This window comes from Sarcophilus harrisii, chromosome 4 (assembly GCF_902635505.1).
Source record: "Sarcophilus harrisii chromosome 4, mSarHar1.11, whole genome shotgun sequence".
Taxonomy (NCBI): Eukaryota; Metazoa; Chordata; class Mammalia; order Dasyuromorphia; family Dasyuridae; genus Sarcophilus; species Sarcophilus harrisii.
Genome location: NC_045429.1, coordinates 122,750,032 through 122,765,148, shown reverse-complemented (window position 1 = coordinate 122,765,148; position 15,117 = coordinate 122,750,032). Strand labels below are relative to the sequence as shown.

At 34.8% G+C, this 15,117-nt stretch overlaps 1 protein-coding gene across 1 annotated transcript in view; it reads right to left on the bottom strand.

Annotated features, from left to right (window-relative positions):
* The window catches only part of LOC100934191 (protein unc-93 homolog A-like), a 174,492-nt gene that overhangs the window by 66,378 nt on the left and 92,997 nt on the right, over positions 1-15,117 (bottom strand). The gene's annotated exons all lie outside the window — the stretch shown is intronic.

Sequence of the window (15,117 nt, the reverse complement as noted above, 5' to 3'; positions counted from 1 at the left end):
TGTAACTTTGAGGGGGGGAGATAAATAAATCTTCTTTCTTACCTACAAGGTAAGTCTTGACTTGTTTTTGTTGTTATTCTAGGTCAGGTATTTTGACCTATTTTGTTTGTCATGGAAGTTTGGTGAAGTAAATAGAGACTCATAATAACATTTTTAAACATACAAAATACACAAGATTACAACAGAAGCTGATAAGGTTGAAACATATTACCAAGATTATTTTTTAAAATCAAGTTTACAGATCCCAGGTTAAGATCACCTATTCTAGGGGAGAAATTCCCATTGCAAATTTAGTTTTGCAAAAAAACTGAAAAAACAATTAAAAGACTAAGTTTTTTTTGTAATTTAATTTTTATTTTAAGCACCAAATTCTCTTGCTTCCTTTATCACTCCCCCATTCATTTAAAAGACAAGAAATATGATATGTATTATATATATACTAAGTCTTTCACAATTTATAATCATTATAATGTTGCTCTTACTGTATACAATCTTCTCCTTGCTCTGATAATTTCATTTTGCATCAATTCATGTGTTTTTCTAGGTTTCTCAGAAGTCATTCTCTTCATGATTTCTTATGATACAATAGTATTCCATCACAATCATATATTATACCTTGTTTATCCATTTCCCCATCTGACAGATATTCCTTCAGTTTCCAATTCTTTGCCACCACAAAAAGAGCTACTACCAATATTTTTGTCCATATAAGTTCTTTTACTCATTATTTGTTCTTCTTAGGGCATAGATATAGAACAGATTTGACTGAACCAACAGGTAATGTAGTTTTATAACCTTATGGACACAATTCCAAATCGTTCTTCATAATTGTTGGACTAGTTCACACCTTGACTTAATGTGCTAATGCAGTGCGTTAGTGTATCTATCTTGTCATAGTCCCTCTTGTATTTGGCATTTTCCTTTTCTATTATCTCAGTCAATCTATGTGGGGAGCCAGCACTAATCTACAGGCCATAAGGTGATAAGGCCACATTCCAAAAGACTCCCCTAATCTTGAAAAGGAATCTCTTAATCACATCATGGAGTTTCCTACATGACCAAAGACCACCTTAACCTTGAATAGGCAGATAAACATTTCCTAATCACATCTTGGAGCTTCCTAAGTGACCAAAGACACCTGATTAGCTCATCCTTGGGCAGGAAACCAATCCTTTGTCTAGGACCCCCACCCTGTATTAAATTCGCGCAACCCTGGTGCTATATATATATATATATATATATATATATATATATGTACTATTGCACTAATTAAATGAGGCTTGATCAGATGGTTTTGTGTTGCCTCCATTCTTCTGCGTGTCCCCTCTCTCTTGCCCTTATCTCTTTTCTTCCAGGGTCCACACACTCTGCCTCATTTGCTGAGGCAAATGAATGGAGGCAAGATGTGATGTGATTAAGAGATTCCTATTCAAGGTTAGGGCAGTCTTTTAGAATGTGGCTTTATCACCTTATGGCCTGTAGATTAGTGCCGGCTCCCCACAAATCTAATAGCTGTGAGGTGATACCTCAGAATTGTTTAAACTTATATTTCACTATTTTTAGTGATTTTTTTTTATTTGATTACTGATAGCTATGGTTTCTTATGAAAAGTCCCTCTTTATATCCTTTGACCATTGGGGAATGGTACTTATTTTTCATAAATTTGGCTCACTTCTCTAAATATTTATTTATAAAATGAAACTTTTATTAGAGAAGAATTCACTATAATCTCCTTTCTCCCAGTTTCCTGCTTTTCTTCTAATTTTGGTTGCTTTTGGTTTTGTTTCTATAAAACCTTTTCATTATAATCAAAATTATCCATTTTACCTTCCATGATCCACTCTGTGTCTTGTTTGATCATGAACTATATTCTTCTATCCATAGATCTGACAGATATTTCTTTTTACTTAATTTACCCTTTTTTGGCTAAATCATGTCCCCAGAATCACTTCCAATCAATTGGTTCTGTGGCAATTTGCAAGGTCAGAAATAGTAACCATGATTGGAGCCCTCCAGAAAGGGCAAGATTGGGATGGGGAGAGACCATAGCTGAGCGGACCTAATCTCCCCTAGGCTATTTTGCCCCACAGCCTGGGATTGGAGAAATCTATCTCTGCCTTTTGGATAATACTCAGCCCTCAGCAGAGGTGATTCATGCCCTAATAAATGACTAAACATGATGAGAGGAATTCTACATACATTATATGGGTTTTACGATTGCTGGATGAATAGATGGATAACAACTGGCCTTGACCAAGACTTCGAAAGAAGATGTTCAGAAGAACTCTGAGAAATACCTAAGTGGGCTAGCAGAAAAGTCTGAGTACAAAATGACCTGCAACCAGAAATGTAAACATAAAAAGGTGCAGAAGACCTACCCAGAGATAGTTCCCAGAATAATAGCCTTAATGAAGAAAACAAGGAGATTATCAAGGTGAATGAAGCATAAGGACAAGATACTGGAAACTTCATCCTATTACCAGAAAATTAGGAAAATGTGAATATTTCCTGAAGTATGCAAAGTTTGAGAAGATCTACCATTTCCATTTGGGGGAGTACTAGTAGAGACAGCCATCTGACAAGGAAATCTACCAAAAGAACAACACCTTAGTGTTTGAGGTGTATGACAAAGACCTTAGGATTTATTTCTAGAATTAGTATTTATTGGCTAAGCTCTTATCACTGCAAAATAAATAGATATATAAACAAATAATTTAATGGATAGATGAATAGGTAAATAGACAAGCAGATGGATGGCAGATAGATGATAGATAGATAGACAGACAGACAGACAGATAGATAGTCAAGCAAACAGATAGACAATTTTGACCTTATTTTGAGCTTGTGAAATGTTGGTCTATTCCTATTTTCTGTTTTCTCAACAGTTTTTGCCAAATACTGAGTCTTATCCCAGTGTCAGTGATCTTTGAATTTATCAGATGCATTTTTACTAGCTGCTTTGAAGCAATATGTTACCATGTGAGCAAAAAAAAGTGACTGCAGACTGTCCAGATGGTCACTGTTTTTGTTTCATTTTAAAATACTTGACATATGCATTTTTTTAAACAATGTAAAAAATTCAATTTAAAATAGGACCTATTGGTGAAAATCTTGTATTGCCAAGATGAATCTGAACTTGACCCACCAGCAGTGCTTGACCTAAAGGTTTACAAGGTGAAAGAAAAAGGTATATTAATCAAGTTTGCAAATCAATTTTCCATAGAAAACCAAAAAATGTGTGAATGAGCCACTTCAGAAGTATGTATTTCAGACTCCAGATGTGATTTCACTAGATCAGAGATGTAGAATTAAGAAGAAACTTAGAGGTCATCTAGTCCAACCTCCTAATTTTACAGATGAGGAAACTGAGACATAAATTACTTGCCTGAGATAACACAGGTAATAAGTGACATAGCTGAGATTCAAGCCCAAGGTATCTGACTCTAGACCATACCATTTGGTCTCATTTGAAGAAAGAGAAATATTTGGTTTGGTTTTGTTCTTTTTGCCACACCATTATCCCATACTTGATCACTATCAATAGTGTTGAATCCAAATTATATCACTATTAGTAATAACAATACATAGCTCATAATAAAAATGTTAAAACTATTGTTTGTCCTTTATTCTCAAAAAGAACCATGACATCAGGGAAGTGATGCCATGACATACAAGTGAATCGAATTTAAGTAAGGGAGGGCTGAGCAAGGTCATCTTTCTCAGTTTCTCCTCCAACGCTATCTGAATCCAGTGGCCAGATAAAAATGCATTTTCATTACAACAATACTTTGAAGAATGAATATGAATCTCCACTTTTTATGTAATCAACATTTTCTGTTTTGTGATCAATAATGGTCTCTAGTTCATCTAGTCATAAATTTCTTCCTCCTCCACAAGTCTGAGAGATAAACTATCCTATGTTCCTCTAATTTATTTATAATCTCATTCTTTATGCCTAAATCATGGACCCATTTTGATCTTATCTTGGTTACGGTGTTAAGTATAGGTCCATGCCTAATTTCTGCCATACTAATTTCCAGTTATCCTAGTAATTTTTGTCAAATAATGAATTCTTATCCCAAAAGTTAGGATCTTTGGGTTTGTCAAACACTAGATTGCTATAGTTGACTATTTTGTTTTGTGAACCTAACCTATTCCACTGATCAACTAATCTATTGCTTAGCCAATACCAAATGGTTTTAGTGACTGCTGCTTTATAATATAGTTTTAGATCAGGCACAGCTAAGCCACCTTCATTTGATTTTTTTTTTCATTAATTCCCTTGAGATTCTCAATCTTTGGTTCTTCCATGTGAATTTTGTTGTTATTTTTTCTAGATCATTAAATATTTTCTTGGAAGTCTGATTGGTATAGAACTAAATAAATAGATTAGTTTAGGGAGTATTGTCATCTTTATTATATTCTCTTGGCCTTAATATTTTTCCAATTATTTAAATATGACTTTATTTGTGTGGTCATATTTTTTTTCTCATATAATTCTTGACTTTCCTTTGGTAGATAGATTCCCAAATATTTTATGCTGTCGACAGTTATTTTGAATGGAATTTCTCTTTGTATCTCTTGCTGTTGGATTTTGTTGGTGAGGTATAAAAATGCTGAGGATTTATGGGGATTTATTTTGTATCCTGTGACTTTGCTAAAGTTATGAATTATTTCTAATTAGAAATAGAATCTCTGGGGTTCTCTAGGTATACCATCATATCATCTGCAAAGAGTGATGGTTTGATTTCCTCATTGCCTACTCTAATTCCTTTAATCTCTTTCTCCACTTTTATTGCTGAAGCTAGCGTTTCTAATACAATATTGAATAATAATGGTGATAGTGGGCAACTTTGCTTCACTCCAGATCTTACTGGGAAAGATTCCAGTTTTTCCTCGTTGCATATGATGCTTACTGACGGTTTTAAATATATGCTCCTGAATACTTTAAAGAAAAGTCCATTTATTCCTATACTCTCATTTTTATTAGGAATGGATATTGGGTTTTATCAAATGCTTTTTCTGCATCTATTGAGATGATCATATGGCTTTTATTAGTTTGGTTATTGATATAGTCAATTATGCTAATAGTTTTCCTAATATTGAACCAGCCCTGCATTCCTGGTATAAATCCTACTTGGTCATAGTGTATTATCCTGGGGATGATTTTCTGTAATCTTTTTGCTAATATTTTATTTAAGATTTTAGCATCAATATTCATTAGGGAGATTGGGCTATAATTTTCTTTCTCTGTTTTCAAACTATCTGGTTTAGGTATCAGTACCATGTCTGTGTCGTAAAAGGAGTTTGATAGGACTTCTTCAATCCCTATTTTTTCAAATAGTTTATATAGCATTGGAGTTAATTGTTCTTTAAATGTTTGGTAGAATTCACATGTAAATCCATCTGGTGCTGGAATCCCCACTCTTTAGATGGCGAAAGTAAAGCTGAAAAAATTAGGAAACTTGTTCAAATAAAAGTCACAGAATCAAAAGAAAAAATCAGGACCTGAACCCAAACCTTTCAGTACATCCACAACATATTGTTTCCATCTAGTCAGTGAATGAGGTAGGGAGACAAGTGTAAGTGATACTGCTGAATTATCCAGGCATTGTGTCTACTTCCCTGAATTCATCAGCTAATTAGTTAATTTTCTTCACTACATACAATTAGCAATAAAAATTAGCATGGAAAATATCCAAAGACTAATTCCCCCCCCCCTTTTTTTTTTTTTTTTTTTTTTTTGAGAATTGAGTCTTTGATTAGGGTTTTATTTTTTTAAGTTGATGAATTTCTATGAACTCTAAAAAAAAAAAAAGATTTTATGAGTGAATATCATTCACTTAATGTGCAAGCCTGTGTAAATTATGTCAGAGATATTCAAATATTCTTGTCCCAGGCATGAATGCAAAGCCCTTGAGTTGTATTTTGAAAGGAAAAAACACAATCACCAGGCTGTCTGTTATCTCTGAAATAGAATTTCTCATTTCACTAGGTCAGCACCTGCTGTATTTAAGAATAATTCCATACAGGGAGCCTGGGCTTTAAGGAGGCATAGTCTTTTTTTCTGCATGATATGAAATAAAAGGTTTGCAAGGGCCAACCTTAAAGAAACTAGGTGGTATTATCTCTGGGCATTTATTTCTGCTGTCCAGGGTTGCCCTTTGTCATGGCTTACAGGTTCATTAGTGGAGTCAAACCCAGAACTTGTTTCTTATTGTAGGTATGTTTAGCAGAAATGGATAATTATGTGCCATTAGAGTGCAATTTCGGTCTGGGACTGAAGAGACTTCATCCACCTTATAATTATGCAGCTAAAACACTTCTATTATTAGAGTGAAGGGATGAATGACAGTTGTATCATGGTTTTTTGACCTTTGGCTAATCTACAGTAGCAAAATGCATTTCAGGAATAGTTTGCTTATATGTATAATGGCCGAAAATATAGTTTTTCCTATCCTTCTACATTATTGTGGTGCTTCTATAATAGGGAATCTTAACCTGAGGTCTGTGAACTTATTTTATAAAAAATCTTTAGATAACTGATACTTTTTTCCAAAGGAGTTTTCAAAACAAAATAAAATCTGATGTTGCTCTGAATTTGCTTTATTTTTTGAAGTTCACAATTATCCCTTTAGTCTCTTTTTAGAATCAGTTATAAACTTTTTTTTCTTTCTTTTAAAAATGATACCAGCAAGTTCAAGATTGACTTTTAAATTTGAAATTGTTTAGCAACTCTGGGATTTGTAAAAAGCAAAAGAAATAATGGGGAGAAAAATATCAATAATTCAGGCAAAGAAAAATCCTTTTTTTTATTATATTAACTTAGATGATTCAAATAAAAATAGACAAAACAGAAATTTTGCCTGATTAACTTAAATATTTTTCTTCATTATCTACTTTGATTTCATCATTGGGGCAAGGAAGCCAAAGATGACAATCTCTCTCCTGAGGAACAATGTCCTCAATCTGAGAATGTGACCCTTCCCCAGGGCAGCAGCAATCAAGACAAATATATCTCATAATTGGATTGATCACCACTGGAGCATTGATTTAGAACTGGAAAGGACTTTTGAAGTCATCTAGCTCAATGCACAAAGTTAAGGATAAGAAAAAGGAGGTCCACATAGTGAAATCACTTTTCCAAGATCCAAGATCAATATATACTGATGTATTATCCAAGAATATAGGATAGGATATAGATTAGAGTTGCATAAAGTTTCTGGGATGAACATGCTCCTTAGTGGGGCAAGGAATTGAATATTTTACTGGATATCAGGCTTTGTAATTATTTCTGAATTTGATTTCCCTATGACTAAGATAAATAAACCTCACTAAGAGACCTGTGAATTTTATCAGTATTTCTATTATTTGTCTCCTCTCTTTCACTTTACAATCATTCTTGTTCAAGTGCTCATCATACCTGACTTTTTTAATAGTCTCTTTTAATTGGTCCCCCTGTCTCTAAATTTCCCTCTCTAATCCATACTCTACCTAGGTGTTAAATTGATATTCATCTCTGACTGTCATTCCCTTGTCAGCAGCCTCTTGTGGCTCCCTATTCCCTCTAGAATAAAAACAATAAAACTGCTGGGCGGCATTTCAAATGTTTCACAATATGGCTCCAACCTATAACTCACCCTCATGTAGTCTACAATTCAGGCAATTGCCTATTTGCTGCCCCTGTATTGAACATTCTGTTCCCCACCTCTGTAACTTTAAAGGCTATCAACCATTCCCAAAATGCTTTTTCTTCTTATTTCTACTTCTTACAACTCCTAGTTTCTTTGTGCTTTCATATTGTTACTTTTGTATGTATATTTATACATCCTGTATTTAATTATCTATGAACATTTTATATCCTCCTATAGAATATACACTTTTTAAGGCCAAGAATTATCTTGCTTTTGGTGTTTAGCACAATCCTTGGCATAGACTTAATCAATAAACACTGATTATATTTTAGATCAAAATAGACTTACCAAAAATATAATGGAGAAAGTAGAACCCTTAGTTTAATAGGTGAGGATTCTTGCTATGTTTTTCTTTTCTCATTTCAATGTAATAAAGAAATGCAGACAGATTTAAACATATGACAAATTTGTCTATTTAAATTGGAATTCAAAATTTTAAAATATTATTCTGGTTTGTTTTTTTGGTTTATTTTTAGGCAATCAGTATTAGATAACTTGCCTAGGGTCATATAGCTAAATAAGTGTTTAAATCCAGAATTGAGGTACTGCTGATTCCAAGACCAGTGCTCTATCCACCATACCTCTTAGCTGCCCCTAATTTTCATTTTTTTTGCTCAGGCAATTGGAGTTAAGTGACTTGCCCAGGGTCTGTCCCTAAATTTTAAAAAATCATTGTTAAAATTTCTATTTAGGTATGCTAGTCTATAAGTACTATATTTTCATTCATGATAGATTTTCTTTCTGTTTAGAAGAAAAGAAAGTAGGCTGGTGCTAATTTTCCAGATCTTTGATAAACTATATAACTTTTTCAGAAGCTTCAACATGATATGAAGGGATGACTTCTTTCATTTCTGTGGCTCCTTGCAGTCATCAGGATAACTCAAATTCCATTATCTCATGCCAAGTAGAATATCATCACCAACTCTTCTCATAAGTATATGGTTCACAAGGCTCACAGAATCAACGGGTTTATTTTCAGATCAACACACCAAGCAGAAGTCATATCAGGGCCCATGAGAAATAATTACACATGCCAGTGAATAACTCTTCCCCAGGTGCCTGTATAACTTCAATCACTTACATACATTTCTCTGATAAGGGCTCCCAGTGAGTTTAGCTTCTAGTTTGACTCCTTAGGACAGGTCTCCTACTGAGACTGTTAGGTCCACTATTTGTCAGGAGATTGTCACAGTTCCAGGCCATAGCAAATTTTTTTTTTTTATTAAGGTCGATCACACTTGTATTTAGAAACTTTAGGAACAATGATTTATTATTATAAATTGTTTTCCCTCTCCAATTAAATTTTCCTTAATCCTTTATACCTAGATATTTTTATGTTTCTGGCAAAAAAAGAGAAAGAAAGAAAGAAAGAAAGAAAGAAAGAAAGAAAGAAAGAAAGAAAGAAAGAAAGGAAGGAAGGAAGGAAGGAAGGAAGGAAGGAAGGAAGGAAGGAAGGAAGGAAGAAAGAAAGAAAAAAAGAAAGAAAGAAAGAAAGAAAGAAAGAAAGAAAGAAAGAAAGAAAGAAAGAAAGAAAGAAAGAAAGAAAGAAAGAAAGAAAGAGAAAGAAAGAGAAAGAGAGAAACTGAAAATCTATATAGTTTCCAATCTTCTATACATAAAATCAGCAACTTAAATCAGGAATATATGAAATGACCAAATGAGAAAAGATCACATTTTAAGTCATATTGTTGAGATAAGTTAAGATGAAATAGTGCTATTTGGGTATATGAAGACTTCCTAGTTTTTAGACAACATTCTTATGGTATAATTCCTTTTTACTAAGTTTTCAGACATAAAGCATATGTATAACAAAGGTAACTTTTTATCTAGTATAAAAGAACTTCATGACATGAATCCAATGAGGTAATGCAGTCCTGCCTTATGTAATAATACAATTTGGAAACATATAGTCTATATTTAGTCTATATTAGCTACAAGTCTAGAATTACATTTGTGTTTGGGATATCCCTTTTAATCTAGTTCAACTATCACATTTTGAAGCTTGGTGCTTCATAAACATCTCCTTGGTGACTTACTTCACTCTTTAAAGCACTGTTTTTAGCTTCCTTTTTGAGGAGGTTTTATGCCGAGTGTGGATGAGTCAGATAGTTTTCCTTATTCTGAGTGCATTTACATGTATAACCAATTTAAGGCTGTCTGTAGTCAACAAAGCTCCTGAAAATATCCCTTAAAGCAAAGTGGGATTCAGCCCAAAGGGGAAAAAATGGTTCCCAATAATAACAAAACTGGGGAGGAAAGAGAGGAAGGAGAAAAGGATTTGATAGGGTTGTCTCAAATGATAATGTTCAAGCAATCAAAGACACTCTTTTCTAACTACCAGTCCACAGTTAGATTTCTAAATACATGTAAAATTAAGAGGCTAGAAACATCTGCAATAAATAGGTAGAAATACTTCTTTCATCTGAATTTTAAAGTAGCCTTTGTACTTGACTGCCACTCATCACTTGTGTGACCCCTAAGTAGTTGCTTAATTTCTGTGGGATTCAGCTTCTCATCTGTAAAATGAGAAGATTGGGTTAAATGAAGTTTAAAGTCCATTTTTGCTCTAAATCTATGATCCTATGTAATAGCATATGATTAGGAGCATTACATTTTAAGGACAATAAAGAATTGATAATGAATTTCATGAAACTTTATCAAGATTCATAGGATCATAGATAGATTGAGAAAAAGAACTTCAGTGGCCATTCCACCTCATTTGGGGATACTGAAATTGAAAGAGGGCAAGCAATTTATTCAGTTGTTATTTCTTAAAATACAATGTAAACTGACAGATGTATTGAGTCCTTCCCCAAAAAATTACAGGACACAGGAGAATACTTTAGTGATATTGGGCTTAATCTTTAAAACAAAAACAACAATAAAACTCTAAGCATTGCCAATAGTCCTGCAGTTTAAGTCCTATGAAAATCAGACACTTACCAGATCAGGGAATGTTGCTTCTTCTCTTCACTATCCTTTCTTCACTTTCACCCTATACAAGGTCTACTTATTTTCTACCTTAAAATGTTGAAACTGGAATATGCAGGGGCCATACACTTATCTTCTCATTTTAGCTGGTATCACCTGTATTACCTATATTATCTCATTCAGGTTCTAAAAAAATACCTAAAGCAGAAAACTAGAAAAAGATTCAGTCAATGAGAATATTAGTATAAATCCCATTCTAGTACTGACTATTTATGTAACACTAAAGAATTAACTTAATTTCTCAGTGCTCAAGGCCAGAAGTATTGAACATGCTTCCCATGGGCCCCACATAGTATATAACACATACTATTATAGCCCAAACCAGATTAAAACATAAATTGGGAAATATTTAACAAAATAAATAAAAGTACAATAAACCTAACATTTACATGTTGTTTTCTAAGTTAGGGATTCTTAAACTTTTTCTAGTTGTAACCCCTTTCTACCTGAGAAATTTTACGTGATCCCAGGTATATAGGTATATAAAAATAGGCATACAAATAAAATATTTACTGATAATAAATCATAATTTCATGATCCCCACATTCAGTTACAAGACCAGTATGGGGTCATAAATCATACTTTAAGAAGCTGGGTTCTAAGCCAATAAGTTGTCCATAGGTATACTTATATATAGGTTAGCAGTCACCATTTCTCTCATTTTGATACCAGCATTCTAGACAGCTTTCAAAGACTATAACTTACAAAGATTCGACACTGCATTGGTAGAGAAAACTTTCTCATTCAAGACCTCATTATCAAATTAAAAGTCCAGTCCCTATTACCTTTATTTACATGACAAAGATATTTTAGAACATGCAGATCTAGGACCAATTTTATGGTAAGCAGAATGGAATGCCTATAGTGATAAAACCAAAGTACATTAGAGAAGTTCTCTTATCCCCAATATAATAAAGCTCCACTGGTTTATTTATGCCTTAAATTTCCCATTGGTACAACTTCATTTGGCTCCTAAATTACATCTTTGTTAAATTGCAAATCCTAAAGAAAAGAAAAACTTTTAGTAGAGTATTGATTATTCATATATCTGAAGGAATGTTTCAGAGTCTCATTTGAATTCCTATTTTGATTGGGAGTCAAAAGCAGTGGGAAATAAGACTACAGGAAAAGAGTTCAGAATTGAAAGTGGGAGAATAAAAACAACCTACTATCATATAGTTTTAACCTATATTGTAGAATACTCTTGAATTATAGGGGTTAAGCAGCTAAATTCTACTAATATTTGTAGAGGGTCACAGTCAGTGGGGAAACTCTGAGTAAAGTATAAGACCCTTCAGCCCAGAGGGAACCTGCTAAAGATGTCTGGTTCAGCTCCCCATCCTCCCTAAGGGCTCTCGGCTTTCCTGAGAAGTCAGGGGGCAGTGACAACCTGTGTGGAGATTAAGGCAGAGTGATACTAGATGGAAGAGTGATACCAGGTGGCAAACTACATACAATAGCAAGTGGTTTATGTGGTCCCATGTGCTCAGGGTTGTTTTTGTTACATTATATAAAGGAGAATGAAATAAACGGACTCTGTTTTTCCACCATCCTCAGGAGTCTCACTTCATCACTTCTCCACTAGGAAGATATATTTTAATGACCCTGGCGTGGGGGGCTCTAGAAAGCAATGGTATGTTTTGTTGCCCCAACTTGGGGGGTCTAGAAAGCAGGACACAACATTTGGTGCCCAAGCATGGGGCTCTAGATGAGGTCTTATACAAGGTTCAGTGGAGAAGTCCCCCACTACCTGGAAGGGTAAGTATAGAAATAGGCAAGCAGGAAGAATCAGTAAGGGCTAATTTAGTCACTTTTGTTTCTCAACTGAAATGAGGCAAATACTAAGAAATTTGCCTCTTTCCCAAGGGAAGTAAGAAGCATGCTTAGCTAGTTTAACAGAGAAGAAAGTTTGTTGGTAACTCAAAAGCAGATCAGTGAGTTCTCACATGCTCTGGAGTACACATCTCTGCGGCTTAGTAAGAAATAGAATTTGGAGCCAGAGATGTGGAAGTGAGTGGGAGAACAACTAACTGAATACAATGGAGTAAAATTTATTTTAATGAATCCTATAAGTATTAAAACAAGGGAAGATTTTAATTTGGGTGGTCAAACCAGGAAGTATGAGGAGAAAAACAAGCAAAGGGTTGGTGCCTATAGGTGTGGAGGATACAGCACTTGGGGCAGAGCTAAGGAAGCATTTTTTTTAAAGCGTTTTATTGATTTCACTGGCCAAAGATTACAGCAAACACCTATATGTCTGACATAGGAGGATCAATAGCAGCTGAACTTGGTGCTGCTTCTTTTGGGTTGGAGGTTTGGGGATGGAGCAGGGGATTTTGCTCCTTTTTTACTGTGAAAAAAAAAAGGGGGGGGATCTCCATCAGTCTATGGGGAAGAGACATCTTACAACAGTTAGAAAGCAATTAAGTACTTCAGCTTTTTAGGCAGGGATGCTGTAGAAGGCCTGCTAGCATTCTCACCTGTTCCCATTCAATGGAAAATTAATACACTGGTGTGGGTGGAACAATGTTCCTTAATCAGTGAAAAAATTCAGGCCTACTGATACGCACTCCTGAAATGCAATTTGGTGATATTTATCCAGATTTTGCTTCCCAACAACAGAATCCAGGATCAAGATGCTCCTCCAAATATAAAAGAGAGGGGGAACCACAGATAACCCTAGAGAACTTCTAAATTTAACTTTATGTATTAAATTTTTTTTTATTTTTGATGGAGATGCACTAGCTCCAGCAGACAGGTTTTATAACCCGCGGAAAGGGCAGTGTTCAGTGCTAGTATATCCACTATTTTTAGATGTGGAGAGAGCAAAAAAGTGATTAGTGGAAGGGACCAAGAAAGGTTAACTGCTTGGGGGAGAGGGTTTGCTTGTATCTCTAGAGATGGAGAAGGAACCCAATGGGTGCCAATGAGCCATATCCACCTTGTCCATTAGAAAGAGATGAAAGAGAAAGGACCCTCTGGGCAAGGGAGAGGATCTGGGAGGCATCGGGTGGTTCCATTGCTGATTGTGCCCAGCACTGAAAGAGCCTGGCAATTAACCCTTTATGTACTCATGAACATCAAAAATAATTCTCAATAAGACTGATTCAGGACTTTAAAACCTGCAGGAATCATTAGATTCCCTGACACATGAAGTGATGGACAATAGATGGCTTTTGGACTATTTCTTGGCTGCTGAAGGAGGTGTGTGTGTGATTGTGAATTGATAGTTATTTTTTTACACCTTCCTTCTGGGACTCAAGGAAATCTTTGTAGTATTTTGTTTATTCATATTGTTTACGCTGCTGCTATCTTGTATGATATTACAACTTGCCTTTGTGATTCCTCCCATGGTAATGGATTTAACCACTGGTATATACCTGCTTCAATTAAAACAAAAGAAAGGGTGAGATGGAGAGGGTCACAGTCAGTAGGGAAACTCTGGATAAGGTGTAAGACCCTTCAGCCCAGAGGGAACCTGCTGGCAATGTCTGGTTTGGCTCCCCAGCTCCCCATCTCCCCATCTCCCCTAAAAGCTCTCGGCTTTCCTGAGAAGTCAAGAGGTGGTGACAACCTGTGTGAAGATTGAAGCAGAGTGATACCAGGTGGCAAATTTTGCACAATAGCAAATTGTTTATGTGGTCCCACATGCACAGTGTTGTTTTTGTTACATTATATAAAAGGGAAAGTCCTTGAAATAAATGGACTCCATTTTGGAGTCCAAAATAGGAATTCAAATGAGACTCTGAAACATTCCTTCAGATATATGAATAATTAATACTCTAGTAAAGTTTTTCTTTCCTTTAGGATTTGCAATTTAACAATTTAACAGATCATAAAATTAATAAATGAATTAAGATGCTGAATATATACTTTATGGAAATATTTTTTTAAATTTTATTTGAGGGAGAAAAGGTCCAAATGCTCAAAGCCTCTCCCCACTATTCATCTACTCATCTTCCACTCAAGAGACACAGAGCAGATCTGAACACATCACCCCCAGAGACTCTGTCATTTACAGAGTCAAGTTTAAAGTTCTCAATTTAACATTTTAGGCTCTTTATAACCTTTTCATAACTTTTTGTGACTCCATGAAATTCATAATATTTTCAGTCATCTTATACTTTACACTCTTTCATGAACTCTGCTATCCAGTGCAATCAGCTCATTTATTTTTCCTTACACATGGCATTCCATCTGCTGACTCCATATTTGTTTCATTAATTTCCCCTATAACTAGACTGGTTCCCTACTTGCCTCTGCCTTCTGACATCTCTGGTTTCTTGAAAACCCAATTTGAATAATACTCATCTGCTGTCTTTTTAGTACCCTAGCCACTAGAACTTTTTCTTCTAAGTTTACTCTCCTTCAACTTATCTTGTTTGTATTTATTTTTTGTTTATTTCTATTTGTTCATATGTTATTTCTTCCA